Below are 21,220 nucleotides of genomic sequence, written 5' to 3' on the forward strand. Positions count from 1 at the left end.
TAAAAACAAAACAACAACAACAACAAAACAAAACAAAATAAAACCAAAAGGGCTGCCAAGTGCTGATTCATTGGCTATTATGTAGAATATCTGATGTAAATGATATAGTTGTTATATAAATTGAAAAACTGAGCTATTTTGCTGAATGACACTATTTGGAAGAATGAAAAATATATGTCTTTATACACTTTCTTTTAGAAGGAACTAAGTTTATATAACTTAGTTTTAGTCTGGAGATGTCCTGAGAGTGAAAAGAGTTCTTAGAAAATTTTTATGTAATGAGATTTTTGACTTATTCACAAGATACAATAATATTTATAGCACTTGTTGACATTGTTATGAAAAGCCATGAAATATCAAAAAGGTTTTAACACTTTTATTAGCAGAAAGAGCTGTTTCAACAAGAGACATTGTAGAATTGGTGGAACAGAGTAGAGTACATGAACATTTACATTTATTCATTTACATTCCACGATATTTTCCTGCCGTGTTCCCAAATTTATTTATTTATTTATTTATTTATTTATTTATTTATTTATTTGCTTGTTTCCTTCTTTTTTATTTTTGTTGGACATTTTATTTATTTGCATTTCAAATGATATTTACTTTCACAATTTCCCCTCTTGAATCACCCTATCCTTCCTTCTTCTATGACAGTTTTCCCACCCACCTACCAACTCTTTCCTATCTTCCAAGTCTTACATTTCACTTTCCTTGGCCATTGGTCCGTCACGGGTTAAAGAGCCTCTCCTATTATTGATGCCTCTCAAGCCCATGTCATCCTAAGCTACATATGAAGATGGAGCCATGGGTCCCACCATGTGTACTTTTAGCTGGAAGATTAGACTCTGAGATCTCTGAAGATCTGCTTAGTTCACAACATTGTTTTTTCTATGGGGAAGAAAATACCTTCTGTTCCTTCATGCCATTTTATAACCCTGCTATTTTGGGCCTTGTTTTCAATTCAATGTTTCCTTGACACCATTTGACGCTGTATTTCACAGGATCTTAATAAACCTCTCAGATAATAACTATACAATATTCCTATCAACATATACTTCTTGGCATCAGCGATATTGACAGACTTTGATGGCTGTATATTTCTGCTATATCCCAAGGAAGGACAGGCTATGAATGACCATTCCTTTAGTCTATGCTTCAAACTTTGTCTCCGTATCTCCTTTTATGAATATTTTGTTTCTTCTCTTAAGAAGGGCTGAATCATCCACACTTTGGACATCTTCTGGAGCTTCTTGTGGTCCTAGGATTTTATATTGGATAATTTGATCTCTTAGGTAATATTCAATCACCATCTGGTACATACCATGTGTATTTCTTTGTGCTTGGGTTACCTCACTCAGGATGATATTATCTAGTTCCATCTATTTGCCTATAAATTTTAAGAAGGATTTGTTTTTGATAGGTGAGTAGTACGCTATAATATATAAGTACCATGTTTTCTCTATTTATTCATTAGGTGAAAGGCATCTGGAGTCGTTTTAGTTTCTGTCAATTATAAATAATGTAGCTATGAATATAGTGGAATGTTTGTTTGTGTTATATGTTAGAGCATCATGTCAGTATAAGCCTAGGATTGTTATCCTCAGGTATTACTATATCAAAATTTCTGAGGAACCTTCAAAAGATTGCTGGAGTGGTTGTACTAGTTTGCAGTTCCACCAAAATTAGAGGAGTGTTCCTCTAATCCACATAATAGCCAGCATATGTTGTCACATGAGACTTTGTTGTTAGCCATTCGTACCAGTAAAAGGTGGTATCTCAATCTTGTTTTGATTTGCATTTGGCAGATGACTAAGAATGATGAACTAAGATTTCTTTAGGTATTATTCAGACATTCATAATGACTCAGCTGAGAATTCTTCATCAACATATGCATCCCATTTTTACTAGGATTATTTGATTCTCTGGAGTCTAACTTTTTGAATTCTTTGTATATATTTGATAATAGACCTCTATCAGATGTGGGAATGGTAAAGATCTTTTCATAGTTTGTTGTTTGCCATTTTGTGCTAAGGACATATTATTTTGCCTTACAGAAGCTTTGCAAGTTTTTGAGGTCCCATTTGATGATTCTTGATCTTAGAGCAAAAGAAACTGTTTATTTGTAAAGGAAATTTTCCCCAGAGCCCATGTATTGGAGGTTCTTCCCAACTATTCCTTCTATTAGGTTCAGTCTATCTGGTTTTATGTGGAGGTCCTAAGTATACTTGGACTTGAACTTTGTACGGGGCAATCAATACAAGGCATCCGTTTGCTTTCTTCTAAATCCTGAACACCAGTTGAAACAGCCATATTTGTTGAAAAGGCTGTTTTTTTCAACTGGTTGATTTTAGCTCCTTTTTCAAAGACCAAGTGACCATAAGGATGTGGGATTTCATTTCTGGGTCTTCAATTTTATTCATTGATCATTCTATGGGGCTCTCTATGAGTACTATGCAGTTTTTATCAATATTACTCAGTAATACATCATGAGGTCAGGGATTCTCCAAGAAATTCTTTTATTTTTGAGGATAATTTTTTTGCTATCCTGAGTTTCTTTTTTTCCAAATATTTTTGAAAATTGCTCTTTATAATTTTATGAAGAATTGAGTTGGAATTTTGCTAAGGATTATACTGAATCTGTAGATTTCTGTTTGAAAAATGGCAATTTTTGCTATGTTAATTTTTGCAAGTTGAGACAATGGGAGATTTTTCTATTCTCTGAGATTTCCTTCGATTGCTTTCTTCAAAGCATTGTTGTTCTTGTCATACATATCTTACACTTGCTTGTTTAGAATCAAGCTGAGGCATTTTATACTGTTTGTTACTATTGTCGTTCCCATAATTTCTTTCTCAGCCTCTTTATTCTTTTAGCTAAACAGGCTATTGATTTGATTGAATTAATTTTATATCCAGCTAATCTGCTGAAATTATTTTCCATGCTAAGTAGCTCTCTGGTAAAACTTTTGGGGTCACATAATTATACAATTTTATCATCTGCAAATTTTGGCAACTATCTTTTCAATTTGAATCCATTTGACCTCCTTTTGTGTCTGACTGTTCTCAAGGGGCATTGAGTATAACACTGAATAACTAGAGATAGTGGGCAGCCTTGGTAATACCCTTGTTTTTGTTGAATTTCTTTGAGTTTCCCTCCTTTTAGTTAGATGTTGGCTACTAGTCTGTTTAATTTTGCTTTTACTATTGTTAAGTATGGGCTTTGTTTTCAGGCTACTTTCAACATATATTCCATGATGGTGTGTTGAGTATTGTCAAGTGCTTTTTCAGCATTTCATGAGATTATGTGATTTTTCCCTTTGAATTTGTTTATATAATCATTTAGGTTGTTGGATTTATATATATGAAACAATCCCCGCATATGTGGGATGAAGCCTATAATGATAGATGATGTTCTTGATATGTTCTTTGATTCGGTTTGCAAAAGGTTATTATTTTTGCATTAACATTCACAAGGGAAATCATTCTGAAGTTTTCTTTCTTTGTTGTATCTTTGTATGATTTTGGTATAAGCATAATTATGACTTCATAGAGGGAATAGGAAAGAGTTCTATCTGATTATATTTTGTAGAACATTTGGACACTATTGATATTAGGTGTTCTGTGAAGGACTGATAGAATTCTCCACTAAACTTATCAGCTCCTGAAACTTTTTTTCAATCTGGAGAATTTTAATAACTGCTTCCATTTCTCTAAAAGTTATCGGTCTGTTTAGATGGTTATTTAACTCTTATTTTAGTTTGTTACTTTGTATCTGTCTAAAAAAATTTCTGGTTCAACCAGATTTTGTAGTTTTGATGTATATAAACGTTTGTAGTAGGATCTATTCTTTTTTAATTTTGTCAGATTCTGAGGTTATGTCCTCTTTCAATTTCTGATTTTGTTCACTTGAACTTTCTCTCAGTGTCTTCTTTTTAGAGATGACTCAACCATTAAAAACTATGCCTTTTTGTATTTTACACTAAATCTTTTGCCACATTTACTGTTAGCCTTCACAACTGGCATTTATTCTTTCATAAAGATAATGTTTCAGGGAATTAAAGAGAGAAAGGTGTGCAAAGTGAGAGTTAGTATATTCAAGAAAAAATAAGTTATGATCATCAAATCCATTATCATCTCAGTAGTAAAATAATAAGTAATATACTCCGAAATTATGCTCAGCTTCAGCTGTACAGTAGTAGATGCATGGAAAAACAAAATATTTTGTCCCTTCAGGAAAGCCTTAGTTTAAGGTTTGGGTCAGAGTCAATATGTATAGATGCTGTTGTATCTCTTAAGAGGAAGGCAGAAATAGCAATGCGGCCTTTTTTCTTGCCAATACCTATACTTACAATAACCTTCAATTAATGCTTACCCTCTGTGTATTTATAAGATTAAACTAGCTACCCTGCTCCTTGGTATAACAAAGTCTTTGGCTCATTTACGGTATGATTTCAAGCATGTCCCTGAAAACATGGTGACATTGTATAATGTGTGCTGTATACTGACATTAGAAGACTTAAATATTTAATATTCTGTTCTCAGGAACCTTGGCTCATTGTCCCATGCTATCAACTCTGATTATTCCCACATGAGTTGAAAGATATCAAGAATGTCCTCAATCTCTCAGATTGAATTAAACTCCCCAATGCTAGTGGTAATGTTTTCACACAAGACTACAGAGTACATATTTACTTAATTCTAAAGAAAAAATATCTCAAAGTATTTACGTTGTTTTCACTAATTATAGTACAGGTCCATCTGATATATTTACAGTAACTCACACACACATTCAAGTATGTCATTACAGCAGATTGATGAATTTTCTGAAACAGTCCAAATATTCCTCAAATAGTATCTTCTGAATAGAGACAAATACCACTCATGTTTTTTCAATAATCAGCAATTATTAATAGTAAACCAAGCTCTTTTTTCTTGTATACATTTTATTAATTCACTAATTAAGAATATAAATAATTATTTCACACATGTATACACACACTCTAAGAAAGATATATTTATGAAATACAACTGGATATTAAAACAATAAAATTTTTACTAATACCACACATATTCAAAGACACTTGAACAACTACTACTACTACTACTACTACTACTACTACTACTACTAGAAGATGCACCCAACCACAAACAATCATGGTCACATAGATCTAATCTGTTTTTAAACACGATATTGGATTATTTCTGCATTTATCACGAATTGGTCCTAAAATCACAAACAGGTTTTCTTTCTACCAAGATAGAAGTCAATACGCTATGTGGAAGTAACTCTATAGAGATCCTCTTTGTATGTGGTAAGATATTGGAATGCGTACAAAAAATAAAAATAAATAAAAATAAAAAGACACCTCCATTGTTTAGTAACGTTGTGTAATTGCTCTGTAGTTATTTGGAGTCATTTTCCCCTTCTGCTTTTGAATATTAATTTTGCTGCATAGCAAGGTGGTCTGAGTTCTTAGTATATCATAAATTTCACATTTTCTTTTCTTGCTAATGAATGTTTGGCATACCCAGAAATATGGATCATTCTGAGACTGCAGGACAAACTGCCATTTTTGAGAACTTTTGACAACATCCCTGGCCCAATAGGAAAATGTAAAGAGCCTCAGGTAATAGAAATATAGGAACAGTCAGATTCAGGTACCTGAGGTTCTGGTCTGTTCCCTGTACAGAACAAAACCAGACAAACAGTTCCTTGCAGCCAAATCCTATGGTGGAGAGAATTGGACCCTCAGAACTGTGGACACTCCTGAAAAATCAGAGGAGAATACCCTGTGCCCACATCCCAACCCGAGAGGGAATTGCCTAGTGCCTGCTCTGCCTCATGAGTGCAGGGATTAGTGGCAGTCAGTGGCAGGATACTTTTGATTACTGCCTGCGTCAAGAACTGAAAGAAAGTCACCAGTAGGGCCTACACCCTTGACAGAAGAGTACCTGTTCTAAAAAAAGGCCAAAAGACAACATGAAAACATTTCTACAATACAGAGGCCTACAGTAAGGTCAAACCACTGTCAGATACAGCAAGAGAAACTAACAACAGAGACAACCTGATGGAGAGGCAAGCCCACAAACGTAAGTATCAGAAACCAAGACAAATTGTCCGGGTCAGACTATAGTACTCCCATCAAAGAAAGTACTGGATATTCAAACAAATCAGAAAAGCAAGATTTAGATTTAAAAATCACATTTTATAAAATGATGGAATGCTTTAAAGAGAACATAAATAGCTCCTGTAAATAAGTTCAGGACAGCACAGGAACACAAGTAAAAGCCCTTAAAGAGGAAACACAAAAATCCTGAAAGAATTAAGGAAAACACAACTAAACAGGTAAAGGAATTGAATAAAGCCATTAGGGATTTTAAAATGGAATTAGAAACAATAAAAAAAGAGCAAAGGAAGACAACCCTGGAGATAGAAAAAGAATAGAAGAAATCAGGATTCATAGATGAAAGACCATAATACAAGAGAAAAAAGAGAAAATCTCAGGGATAGAAGATACCATGGAAACAATTGACACAATCTTCAGTGAAAATGTGAAATGCAAAAAGTTCGTCACTTGAAACATCCAGGAAACCCACGGCACAAGGAGAAGATCAAACCTAAGGAAAATATGTATAGAAGACAGTGGAGACTCCCCTCTTTAATGGCCGGTAAATATTTTGAAAAAAAATGTAGAAGAAAACAAATAGATACCAATAAACATAAAGAAACTTAAAGAGCACAAAAATAGATTAGACCAGAAGAAAAATTCCTCCAGTTACATTATAGTCAAAACAAAAAATAAACAAAACAATTAAAGAATATTAAAAGCAGTAAAGGGAAAAGATCAAGTGACAGATATACAGACATGTGAGAACTGTATCAGACTTCTCACCAGAGATTTCCAAATCCAGAAGATCCTGGAGAAATGTCATACAGAACACAAATTCTAGCTCAGCATACTATACCCAGGAAAATTCTCAATTAATATCGATAGAAAATACAAAATATTACACGATGAATCCAAATTTAAACAATACCTTTCTACAAATTCAGCACTAAAAATGGCAATAAATGGAAAACTACAATAATAACTGGGAAACTTCATCATAGAAAAGAAAGTTCTCTTGCAACAAAAGAAAGACAAGAGACACACTAATATAATACCACCTCTACCAAAGAAAATAATAGGAATCAACACACTATTCTTTAATATGTTTCAATATCAACAGACACAACACCCCCCACAAATTAGACATAGAGTAACAGACTGGAGATATAAAGAGGGCCCAACATTTTGCTGCATAAAAGAAAAACTCACACGTCAGAGACAGACAGTGACTCAGAATAAAAGCCAGAAAAATAACTTTCCAATTAAATACTCCAAAGTAACAAGTTGCAGTATCCTTCTAATAAGTAAACAATATTGATGTTCAAACAACAGTCATTTGAATCGATACCCTAGCATGTTTCATATTCATCAAAGGAAAAATCCACCAAGACGAACTCTCAGTTTTAAATATCTATGCAGCAAATCCAGTGTACCTACATTCATAAAGAAACATTTATAAATATCAAATAACACACTGAACGTCACACAATATTATTAGGAGATATTAACACCACACTGCCATCAATTGACAGATCGTTGAAATAGATTAAAAAGAGATAAGGAGAAATTAAAAGAAGTCATGAACTAGAAGGTCTTAACCGATATTTATAGGATTTATTTTTTGGGATTTCATCACAAAAGAAAATGATAAACCTTCTTCTCAGCACTTTATGGATCCTTCTATCAAATTTACCATATAATCGGTCAAAAAACTGGCCTCAGCAGGAACAAGAAGATATTAATAATCCCTTGCATCCTATGAGATCATCACACATAAGGACTGGTGTTCAATAACAATTACAATAACAATAACAGTATCAATAACAATGACAAAACCCAAATATACATGGTAGTGAAAAACGCTCTACTCCATGATAATGTTTGAAAGCAGAATTAAAATAAAAGAAATGAAAGACTTCTTAGAATTTACTGAAAGTTAAGGCACAGCATTAAAAAATTATAGGACAAAATAAAAGCAGTGATATCAGAAGAACTCATAGTTCTGAATGCTTACAAAAAGAAACAGGAGGGAGAATACATCATCAACTTGATGTAACACCTAAAAGTAAAGAAGGAAACACACCAAAGAAGAGTAGAAATCAAAGAACATTGAAACTCAAGGCTGAAAACTAAGTGGAAAGAAAAATGTGGTGAGGATGAGCGCTGAATACCCAGAACTGCCGACATCTTAAGACAACTGGACAGACTACCACTCTGCACACGTCTGGCCTTATCCCTGGTCCAAAGAGAAACTGCACAGTGCCTCTGGAAACAGGAATACAGGAACAGTCAGCTGCAGTACAGAGAGTACTTTCAGTACTGGTCTGTGCACAGGACTGAATTTAATTGGACAAACAACTCCTTTCACCCAATACACTAGGGGGAAAAACTGAAACCTCAAAACTGTGGACACTCCTGAGAATTCAAAGGAGACTCCCCTCTGTTCGTATTCCACACCCAAGAGGGAATCACCTAGTGCCAATTGTGCCACCTGGGTTCAAGGACCTAGGAGCAATCAGGGGTAGGACCCTTCTGATTCCTGTCTGAACCTAGAGCTGAAAGACAGTCAATTGGAGCACCTACACACCTGATATCAGAGATCATGTTCTCAGAAAATACTGAAAGGAAAGAGGAATGCCATTCTACAGGAGTTCTGACACAGAGGCATACAGGAGGGTCAAGCCACTCTCAAAAACAGCAAGACACACAAACAACAAAGACCACCAAATGGCTAGAGGAATTTAAGCATCAGAAAATAATAATGCTTTTCATCATCAGAGCCCAATTCTCCCAACAAAGAAAATACTGGATATACAAATATGTGGGAAAAGCCAGATTTAGATTTAACAGCCCATTTTATGATAATGATGGAGAATTTAAGAATGAAATAAATAACACGCTTAAAGAAGTGCAAGAAAGTAAAATAAACATGTAGAAGATCTTAAAGAGGAGAATGAAAATTCCCCGAAAGAAATAAAAGAATACACACCATAGAGCTGAAGGAACAAACGATCGACCATTTAAAAATGGGAAAAAAAACAATAAACAGAGCACTAAGGGAGACAACCTTAGAAATAGAAAATCTACGAAGAGACAAGGAATTTTAGATATATGCACTGCCATCAGAATACAAGAAATAGAAGATAGAATCTCAAGGGCAGAAGATACAATAAAAAAAAAATCGACCCAACATTTAAAGAAAATGAAAAAGACAAAAAGTTTCTAGCTCAAAAAATCTCAGGAATCTAGGAAACAAATACAAAATCAAACATATGGATAATAGGTAGAGAAGACTGTGAAGACTAACATCTTAAATGGCAAGTAAATATATTCCGCAATTATATAGAAGAAAATTTCCCTAACATAAAGAAAGAGATGCCCATAAACATATAAGAAGTCTGCAGGACTCCAATAGATTGGTCAAGAAGAGAAATCCCTCCTCTCACATAGTATTCAAAACTCCAAATCCAGAAAAACAAAGAAAGAATATTGAAAGCAGTAACAGGAAAAGATAGAGTGACATTTAAAGATAGACCTATAACAATTGTACCAGACTTAATACCGAAGACTGTAAAAGCCAGAAGATCCTGGACAGATTTCACACAGACCGTAAGAGAAAACAAATGTCAGTCCAGAATAATGTATGCAGCAAAATTAGTCAATCAACATAGAGAAAACAAGATATTTCTTGGCAAAACAAAAATTAAACAATATCTTTCTACAAATCCAGGCACACAAAGGGTAATAGATGGAAAATACCAACACAGGAATAGAAATTATTCCATACAGAAAAATAAGAGTACAATATCCTTGCAATTAAACCAAAAGAGAGACACTCAACCATGATATCATGTCTATGAATTTAAACAAAAGGGGCAATCACTATTCCTTAATATCTCTCAACATCAACGAACTAAATTTTCCAATAAAATGACCAGAGGATGTCCTTGTTGGGACATCTTCACCAATAAGAAGAGAAAAAAATCGGTACTAACTAGCATGAATCTCCTAGTACATGCAAATATCAGGGAGGATAGGAGGTAAATGGTGGGTGAATAGGGAGTGGTAATACTCTCATAAAATGATTATACAAAATGTATGGTCAGGAAAGTGGTTAATATTTGAAAAGTAAATAAAAATTGTCAAATAAAAAATCAGACATTCACAAATGCACACACACACAGACACACAAATTTTTCATACAGAGAACACTATATAAAGAGTATTTTAAAGACCTAGATACAAAGAGAAGAAAAGCACACAAACATAATCTCAAATCCAAATACAAATATAGCAAGAAGCAACAATCACTATTCCTTAATATCTCTCAACCTCAATGGACTCAATTTCCCAATAAAAAGACAAAGATTAACAAACTGTATATGCAATATGGACCCTGCATTCTGCTGCCTACAGGAAACACACAGAGACAGTCACTATCTCAGAGTGAAAGGTTGGAAAACGACTTTTCAAGCAAATGGTCAAAAAAAGCAAGCTGGAGTAGCCATTCTAATATCGAATAAAATCGACTTTCAACAAAAAGTCATCAAAAAAGATAAGGAAGGACACTTCATATTCAGCAAAGGAAAAATCAACCAAGATGAACTCTCAATCCTAAATATCTATGCTCCAAATACAAGGGCACCTACAATCATAAAAGAAACTGTACTAAAGCTCAAAGCACACATTGCACCTCACACAATAATAATAGGATAATTCAACACCCCACTCTCTTCAATGGACATCTCATAGAAACAGAAATTAAACAGAGACATACACAGACTAAGAGAAGTCATAAATCAAATGGACTTAACAGATATTTATACAACATTCTATCCTAAAAAAAGGATATACCTTCTTCTCACCAGCTCATGGTAATATGTCCAATATTGAGCATATAATCGGTCATAATACAGGCCTCAACACATATAGAAAGATAGAAATGATCCCATGCGCCCTATCAGACCACCATGGGCTGAAGATGGTCTTAATTAACAATAAAGGAAGTACACCCACATATACATGGAGGTAGAACAATGCTCTACTCAATGATAACCAGATCTAGGAAGAAATAAAGAAAGAAATTAAAGAAGTCTTAGAATTTAATGAAAATGAAGGTACAGCATAGTCAAACTTATGGGACACAATGAAAGCTGTGCTGAGAGGAAAGATCAGAGTTCTGAGTGCCTGCAGACAGAAACAGGAGAGAGCATATATCAATAACTCTAGACCAAAGAGAAACAAATTCACCCAGGAGGAGTAGAAGGCAGGAAATAATCAAACTCAGAGCTGAAATCAACCAAAGACTCAAAAGGACTGTACAAAGAATCAACAGAACAATAAGAAGGCTCTTTGAGAAAAACAACAAAATAGATAAAACCTTATCCAGACTAACCAGAGGACACAGAGAGTGTGTCCAAATTAACAAAATCAGAAATGAAAAGGGAGACATAACAACAGAGCCAGAGGAAATTCAAAAAAAATAAACAGATCCCACTAAAAAGCCTATATTCAACAAAACGTGAAAATCCAGAGGAAATGGACAATTTCCTAGATAGATACCAGATTCCAAAGTTAAAGGAGGAAGAGATAAAACACAGAAACCACCCCATAACTCTGAAAGAAATAGAAACAGTCATTAAAGGTTTCCCAACTAAAAAGAGCCCAGATGCAGATGGGTTCAGTGCAGACTTCTATCAGACCTTCATAGAAGACCTCATTCCAACACTCTCCAAATTATTCCACAAAATTGAAACAGATGGAGTGCTACTGAATTCTTCCTGTGAAGCCACAATTACTCTTATACCTAAACCACACAAAGACCCAACAAAGAAAGAGAACTTCAGTCCAATTTCCCTTATGAATATCGACACAAAAATACTCAAAAAATTCTTGCAAACCGAATTCAAGAGCAAATCAAAACAATAATCCATCATGATCAAGTAGTCTTCATCCAAGGCATGCAGGGATGGTTTAGTATACGGAAAAACATCAACATATTCTATTATAAAAGCAAACCAAATGATCATTTCAATAGGTCCTGAGAAATCATTTGACAGCATTGAACACTCATTAATGATAAATGTCGTGGGAAGGATAGGAATTCAAGGCCCATATGTAAACATAGTAAAAGCCATATACAGCAAACCAGTAGCTAATGTTAAACTAAATGGAAAAAAACTTGAAACAATACCACTAAAATCAGTGAGTAGACAAGGCTATCCACTCTCTCCCTACTTATTCAATATAGTTCTTCAAGTTTCAGCCATAGCAATCAGAGCACAAAAGGAAATCAACAGAATACACATTGGAAAATAAGAAGACAAATTATCACTCTTTGCAGATGGTATGATAACATATTTAAGTGATCACAAAAGTTCCACCAGATAACTACAAAACCTGATAAACACCTTTAGCAAAGTGGCTGGGTATAAAATTAACTCAAATAAGTCAGTAGCCTTCTCTACACAAGAAAGAAACAACCCAGGAAAGAAATTAAGGGAACTACACCTTTCATAATAGTCCAAAATAATATAAAGTACCTCGGTGTGTCTCTAACCAAGCAAGAGAAAATTCTGTATGATAAGACATTCAAGCCACTGAACAAATAAATTGAAGAAGATCTCAGAAGATGGAAAGATCTTGGATTGGCAGGAATAATATAGTAAATGTCTACTTTACCAAAAGTGGTCTACATGTTCAATGCATTCCACATCAAAATAACAATCCAATTCTTCAGAGAGTTAGACAGAATAATTTGCAAAATCATCTGGAATAACAAAAACCCAGAATAGCTGAAACTATCCTCAACAATAAAAGGACTTCTTGGGGAATCCCTATCCCTGAACTCAAGCTGTATACAGAGCAATAGTGATAAATCTGCATGGTATTTGAGACAGACAGATCGACCACTGGAATAGAACTGAAGACCCATAAATGAACCCACACACCTGTGATCACATGATTTTTTAAAAAGGAGCCAAAACCATCCAATGGAAAAAGATATCATTTTCAGCAAATGGTGCTGATTCAACAAATGTCAGCATGTAGAAGAATACAGATCGATCCATGCTTATGAACCTGTACAAAGCTTAATCCAAGTGGAATAAGGACCTCCACATCAAACCAGATACATTCAAACTAATAGAAGAAAAAGGGGGAAGAATCTTGAACAAATGGGCACTGGAGAAAATTTCCTGAACAAAATACCAAAGGCTTATGCTCTAAGATCAAGAATCGACAGATGTGATCTCATAAAACTGCAAAGCTTCTGTAAGGCAAACGACATTTTGTTAGGATAAAACAGCAGCCAGTATATTGGGAAAATATCTTTAACAATCTTACAAGTGAGAGAGGGCTTACTTTCAAAATATACAACGAAATCAAGAAGTTAGACGGCAGGGAGACAAATAACCCTATTAAAAATGGCATTCAGAACAGAACAAAGAATTCACAGCTAAGGAATGACGATTGGCTGAGAAACACCTAAAGAAATGTTCAAAGTCTTTAGTCATAAGTGAAATGCAAATCAAAACAACCCTGAAATTCCACCTCACACCACTGGGAATGGCTAAGATCAAAAACTCAGGCGACAGCTGATGCTGGCAAGGATGTGGAGAAAGAGGAACACTCCTCCATCGTTGGTGGGATTGCAGACTGGTACAACCATTCTAGAAATCAGTCTGGGAGTTCCTCCAAAAATTGGAAATTGACCTACCTGAGGACTCAGCTATACCTCTCTTAGGCATATACCCAAAGATGCCCCAACACATAACAAAGACACATGCTCCACTATGTTCATAGCAACCCTACTTATAATAGCCAGAAGCTGCAAAGAACCAAGATGCCATTCAACAGAGGAATGTATACAGAAAATGTGGTACATCTACACAATAGAATATTACTCAGCTATCAAAAATAATGACCATTAAATTTATAGGCAAATGGATTGAACTGAAAAATATCATCCTTAGTGAACTAATCCAATAACAGAAAAACACACATGGTATGCAGTCATTTATAAGTGGATATTAGCCCAAATGCTCAAATTACCCTAGATGCACATGAAACTCAAGAATAATGACAAAAGTGTGAAGTTTCTATCCTTCTTTAAAAGGAGAACAAGAATACCCTTGGGATAGAATAAGTAGGCAATGTTTAGAACAGAGGCCGAAGGAACACTCATTCAGAACCTGTCCCATATATGTCCCACACATATACATACACATATATACACATACACATATGCATACGCATACACATACACATACACATACGCATACGCATACGCATACGCATACACATACGCATACGCATACACATACGCATACACATACGCATACACATACGCATACACATACACATACACATACACATACACATACACATATACATATACATGTACACATATGGCCATGAAATTAGATAAAATGAATAAAGCAAAGAAGTGCAGACTGACAGAAACAGATGTAGATATCTCCTGAGAGACACACCCGGAATACAGCAAATACATAGGCGAAAGCCATCAGCAAACCACTGAACTGAGAAAGGGTCCTCATTGAAGGAATCAGAGAAAGTACTGAAAGAGATTTAAGGACCTTGACACCCCGTATGAACAACCATGACAACTAACCAGAGCTTCCAGGGACTAAGTCACTACCAAAGACTATGCATGAACTGACCCTGGGCTCCAAACGCATAGGTAGCAATGGGTAGCCTAGTAAGAGAACTAGTGGAAGGGGAAGGCCTTGTTTCTGCCAAGACTCAACCCGCCATGAACCTGATTCTTAGGGGCAGGGTGATAGTGTAAGGAAGATCGGGTGGGGAACATCCATATAGAAGGGGAGTTGGAGGGGTTAGGGGGATGTTTGCCAGGAAACTGGGACAGGGAATAACAATAGAAATGTAAATAAGAAATACCCAAGGTAATAAAGATGGAAAAAAATTAGACACACACAAAGACACACACACACACACACAGACACATGCACACACACACCTACACACACATACACACATCCATTTGAGCAATAATTTCACGAAGTTATATACATCTTTAAAATACTCTTTATATTGTTTTCGCTGTATAGATGAAAAACGTGTGTGTATGTTTATATTTTTTTATGTGTGTGTGTTTCTCCATCTTTAATTGTTGAATAGAATTCCATCAAATAAAGCAACTTTAAATTGCAAAACATGGTTAATTTTTTTTATCTTTATTAACTTGAGTGTTTCTTATTTACATTTCGATTGTTATTCTCTTTCCAGGTTTCCGGGCCAATATCCCCCTAACCCTTTCCCCTCCCCTTCCATATGGGTGTTCCCCTTCACTACTGCCCTCTCCCCAACAATCACATTCTCTGGGGGTTCAGTCTTGGCAGGACAAAGAGCTTCCCGTTCCACTGTTGCTATTACATGCTTAATATTTTTATGTTGCCCTTTTGATTAGTCTGTTTATGAAGTGTAGCCAATTTAGCATCTTTTAGATAGTATCTCATAATCTCTTATTCTCACTTTCTCTTTTAGATGTAGCCTGTCCTATATTGAGTAAGGTCATATCCAGGGATCATCTGGTTTCCTGTGTGCTAGACTAATTCAGGCAGTTGATTCAAGTGTGATTATGAGGTCACTCTTGTATAAAAAATTCTATTTTATGACATCACCAACAGTATATAAGGCCTGGCACAAGCAATTCAGCTGGCTATCATAAGGCAGAGAAAGAGCTAATAGGTTCTTTTCAAAGACTATTTTATCGTCTTTGTTACATCTGCTGTTACCAGATTTTAAAATAGTATAACTAACAGAAAACTGACATGGACCTTGAATTCATATTTCTTGGGAGCATTGTGCTTGCAACCGTTTTTGTCTTCCTGAAGATTTTACTAGAGGTAAGATGTATATAGGCATTGTACTAACATTAACATAGGACAGAAAGTCGGTGGGTATATATTTGTGAAATCATGGAAATACTGAAGGAACTACTGAAAGGAAAGAATTGCTCCCTTCCTGCACCAGAGATCTGTTACACTTGGTCCATTTCTTGTTTGAGACATAGAAGTTTCTAACCACTGTCTTCAATAATCATTGAGTATAAAAATATTTTAAATGACTAATTATGTATTAACCTCTGTAATAAACTCTTATTCAGCCTGCATTCACAAAAACACTTGTTACTCAACATTATATTGTCTTAAAATTCAGTGAATTCTCTTGTTTCCGCTCTTTTGTACAATGGTTTATGGGTACTTCTTTTTTTTCTCCTAAAGATATCTTCTCTGCTATTGACCTAATATCACAAACGAAATGACTTTGAAATAATATCAACGATAAATTATAAATGATTTTGCTTTTGCTAAATAGAGATCTTCATGGCTCTATGTGGAAACCTAAATGATTTTATCTTGTATTTTTGTATGCACAAAACATATGTTTGATTTTCTTGTATGTTGTGAGTATACTTTCTTCAGTCAATTTCATTTTTGTATGCAATTTCAAGTGCCTTCATTTATTTACTGTGGCTATTTATGAATATATTTTAGCCCTCTTCTAAAAATTACTGCTTCGAATTTTAATTTGGAGGTTTTTTCTATCTTTTTTTATTCACATTCATCAAAAATATAACTTCAGTATACTAAAAATAACATTTTAAATCATGGAATGATTTAAAAATTCATTTGTTTCCATTTATATTCTTTGGGTGTTTTTGTTGTTTGATTGGTTGATTTGCTTTGATTTTGTTTATTTGATTTTGCTGTACTTTTTTATTTTGTTTTTTGGTTTTTATTTTTATTTTGTTTTTTTTTTGTTTTGTTTATTTTCCTATTGAAGATTTTCAAATTTCTCCCACTTTGATTTTGGAAATTTGACACTAATTTCAATTTTATTCATACCCAATTTTTGTATATATGCTTTCTTTTGCTTGTATCAACTGAAATGCAACTGAAGGATACTTTGCCATAAAGATCACAGAGAATTGCTGGAGAATACCACTGAAGTTCTCTAGGTAAGACATTTCAAACTGGCATCAATTTTCTTTTATTCAGTCTATGCTTTCCCAGCTATTACATGTCTGTTGCACTTTCACAAATTGCTATCTATATCTCAGAGGTAATTATGTTCATTATACAAGAGAAGTTATTATGAGCATGATCACAAATGTCTCCATATATAAACTAAAATCTCATTTCTTTTACAGATAACACTATATGAATTGCCACCAAAGTTAACATTTCGTATAGCTGTAAGAGCAACACCTTCTCAGTAAAACAGGAATAATGCCTTGACTCTTCTGGTGAACAATTTCAATCATGTTATGGTGACTACATCCCATATTCAGTAGCCATGTTCAGGCAATTTCTAGTTCATCTGGACATCATTGAATGACATCTCGCTCAAATAAAGAAAAATAAAATCCTATCTGTGAGAAAACCATTATTCCACTTAAATGCTAAGCAGATACACACTATGGATGTCACAATAGACACAGTGTAACCAGCAAATAAATTGTTGAAATAATGAAACACATTTTCTTTTGTAAATGATTATTAGATTTTTTAAAATCATTCTTATTGTTTAATATTTTTACAGTCTAATTACTCTTTCACAATCTACCATCTGAGAGTTCCTCATCCTGTCTACAAGAGTTTGTCCCCATCTAACACACACCACACTTTTCCTCTCCTATTCCTGAGGCTTTAAGTCTATTGAGGGAAATTTGTGTCTTATCTCATTGTGGCCAGACAAGCAGTACACTGCTTTGTGTGTATTGGTTGTCTCAGATACTGTACCAGCATTGCCTGGTGAATGGCTCAAAGTCTGAAAGATATTGTTGTATTCAATTTAGTTGAGAGTGCTAATCTTCAATGAGGTAAAATCTCCTTTTCTGCTTCAATGGATTTTTCATTAATTCAACCACAATTTCCCACACATTGAGTTTGTGAAGTATAAATTATCTGCATTTGTCAAAGTCAATCACTTTCAGGTCTGCCAGAGGGTAGCAAAGGTAGCCTCCTGTCTTTACCAAGAGAATAGCATCAGTGACAGTGTCAGGAGTGGGAGCCTTCTCTTGACCTCCATCTCTATTGGATCCTATTACTGAACATCATTTCCTTCAGCCTCTTCTACATTACTGTATCTATGGTTTATTTTTCTAACTGTTTGGGTTTTTTTTTGTGGGGGGTGGAATTTGGCTTCTCTCAAGATATGAGGTGATGGACACATGACACATGACAGGTAACCAGTCATGAGACAGAATGTAGATTATAATTAATGGGTTGTTTTAGTGATGAACTCTTCAGAGAAGAGCCTATCTATATGAAGAAGTTATTTTTAAACTTGTTTTGAGTCTGAGTCTTATTTCAGGGCGCATGGGATTGGACAAATAAGACATAATTTCTACAGATTCTAGAGAAGAATCTAGCTTTATGTGTAAATGTCCAGAGTTTAAAGTTTAAAGGTTATCCACAAACTATGTGGAGAGCAGTCTAAGGCAGAAGAGCATTTCGATGCAGCAGACCTATTTACAGCATGTGGAAGGATCACAGTAAAACAAAACAATACAAATTAGAAACAAAGGCATTTTGAAATGTGCAATTTGTCCAAAATGAAAAGTATTCAATGAAACTAAATTTACAGCAAAGACAGTAGCTGAATAGAGGCCATAACTATTACAGATAAAATCTGGGCACAGTTCTCAGAAAAGAGAAAACCACTATAATGTCAATGCCTGTCAATCAAACTCCAAAAAGTGGAAAGGAAAGTGAAAGGAGTAAACCTGGATTGAGAATGCAGTTGTGGGGGTTTCCTGTCTTTTTCTAAGGGTGCTGCTTCCCCAGAAGCTGATACAGCTTTTGTCCAAAGAGGCAAGGCCACCATTCACACTGGTAGAAGAAATTATGAGAATCATACACATGGTCATAATTTTTGCAGGTAATAAAAAATCAAGAGTGTGTAGGTAATGGAAATTTGGACAATATTAGCAGAAAGTACCAAAGACAAGTTGTGTGTTTGCAGAATATTCCCAGCAAGTGCACATTAATATCATTAATATGTGTGGAGCTCAGAAGGTAAAAACTATTGTGCAAAGAGTACCTACAGATATTGGAGGAGCGAAGTCCATGAGATGTCCACCAAGCAAAGTTGCCTGCATTGAGCAAATGTGATCTAAGAAGGAGGCTTTTTGTTCTCACAGGAAAAGAGATCTTTGCTGCCCTGTAAATACATCAGGGTTCTCAGAACTGTATATGAAGATGAAAGATGTATAGTTTTCTGTGATAGTTTGGTCTTTTTTTTAGTTTTTTTCCATCTTTTTTTCTTTATTCATTTATTTTATATATGTGAATACACTGTCACTCTCTTTAAACAGACCAGAAGAGGGTATCAGATCACATTGCAGATGTTTGTGAGCCACCATGTGGTTTATGGGAGTTGAACTCAGATCCTCTGGTAGAACAGTCAGTTCTCTTAAGCACTGAGCCATTTCTCCACAACCCCTTTTTCCGTCTTTATTAACGAATATTTCTTATTTTCATTTCGATTGTGATTCACCTTACCTGTTTCCAGGCCAACATTCCCCTAAATTCCCCCACTCCCTTTTGTATGGGTATTCTCCACCCCATCTTCCCCCCATTACCACCCTCTCCTCCCATCAATCACGTTCACTGGGGCTTCAGTCTTGGCAGGACCAAGGGCTTCCCCTTCAACTGGTGCTCTTACAAGGCTATTCATTGCTACCTATGAGGTTGGAGCCCAGAGTCATTCCATGTATAGTCTTTAGGTAGTGGCTTAGTACTTGAAGCTCTTGTTGGCTACTATTGTAGTTCATATGGGGTCTAAAGCTCCTTCAATCTCTTTCAGTCCTTTCTAAGATTCCTTCAACGGGGGTACTGGCATTAGCTATGTATTTGCTGTATTCTGGCTGGTATGCTTCTGGCATTCGCCTATGTTTTTGCTGTATTCTGGCTGTGTCTCTCAGGTGAGATCTTGATCCAGTACCTGTTGGCCTGCACTTCTTTGCTTCATCCATCTTATCTAATTCGGTGGCTGTATATGTATGGGTTACATGTGGGGCAGGCTCTGAATGTGTGTTCCTTCTGCCTATGTTCTAAACTTTGCCTCCCATTGCCTCCCAAGAGTATTCTTGATCCCCTTTTAAAGAAGGAGTGAAGTGTTGGCATTTTGGTCATCCTTCTTGATTTTCATGTGTTCTGTGCTTCTAGGGTAATTCAAGCATTTGGGCTAATAGCCACTTATCAATGAGTGCATACCATATGTGTTTTTCTGTGATTAGTTTACCTCACTCAGAATGATATTTTCTAGTTCCATCCATTTGCCATCATAAATTCATTGTTTTTTTATAGCTGTGTTATATTCCATTGTGTAGATGTACCACATTTTCTGTATCCATTCCTCTGTTGAATGGCATTTTGCTTCTTTCCAGCTTCTGGCTGTTATACATAAGGCTGCTATGAACATAGTGGAGCCTTTGTCTTTGTTATATGTTGGGGCATCTTTTGGGTATATACCCAAGAGAGGTATACCTGGGTCCTCAGGTAGTTCAATGTCCAATTTTCTGAGGAACCTGCAGACTGATTTCTAGAAAGTTCGATCAATTCTGTAATCCCACAAAAATGGAGGAGTGTTCCTATTTCTCCCCATCCATGCCAGCATTTGCTGTCACCTGAGTTTTTGATCTTAGCCATTTTACTGGTTTGAGGTGCCATCTCAGCAAAGTCCACCAAGCAAAGTTGCCTGCATTGAACAAATGTGGCCTAAGAAAGAGGCCTTTTTTTTCTCATAGGAAAAGAGATTTTTGTTGCCCTGTTGTATACATCAGGGTTCCCAGAACTGTAACGAAGATGAAAGAATTATTGTTTTCCCTGATAGTTTGTTCTTGTTTAGATATGTTTTGCTATGACTGTACTCTTCTTCTAAATGTCATATATCTATATATATATATAGGAGTATGAAACTTTATTTTACAAGTTCATAGTCAGCATGTTGCTTGCAATCTTTTGTCTAAATTTTTTCCTTACATTACAAATGTTATCAACTTTCTCAGATTACTGTATATTAAATGCATATAGAATCCCCTTCCACTTTTTTTTCTAAGA

The 21,220-nt window shown here is 35.2% G+C and overlaps 1 long non-coding RNA gene across 1 annotated transcript; it reads left to right on the forward strand.

Moving 5' to 3' along the window:
• Nucleotides 1-15,776: 15,776 nt before the first annotated feature.
• LOC103694568 (uncharacterized) lies at nt 15,777-17,525 on the forward strand. Its single transcript, XR_597841.4, has 3 exons — nt 15,777-15,997; nt 17,055-17,112; nt 17,305-17,525. It is a non-coding gene; the product is annotated as an uncharacterized LOC103694568 (long non-coding RNA).
• Nucleotides 17,526-21,220: the final 3,695 nt, after the last annotated feature.

This window comes from Rattus norvegicus, chromosome Y, assembly GCF_036323735.1.
Source record: "Rattus norvegicus strain BN/NHsdMcwi chromosome Y, GRCr8, whole genome shotgun sequence".
Lineage (NCBI taxonomy): Eukaryota > Metazoa > Chordata > Mammalia > Rodentia > Muridae > Rattus > Rattus norvegicus.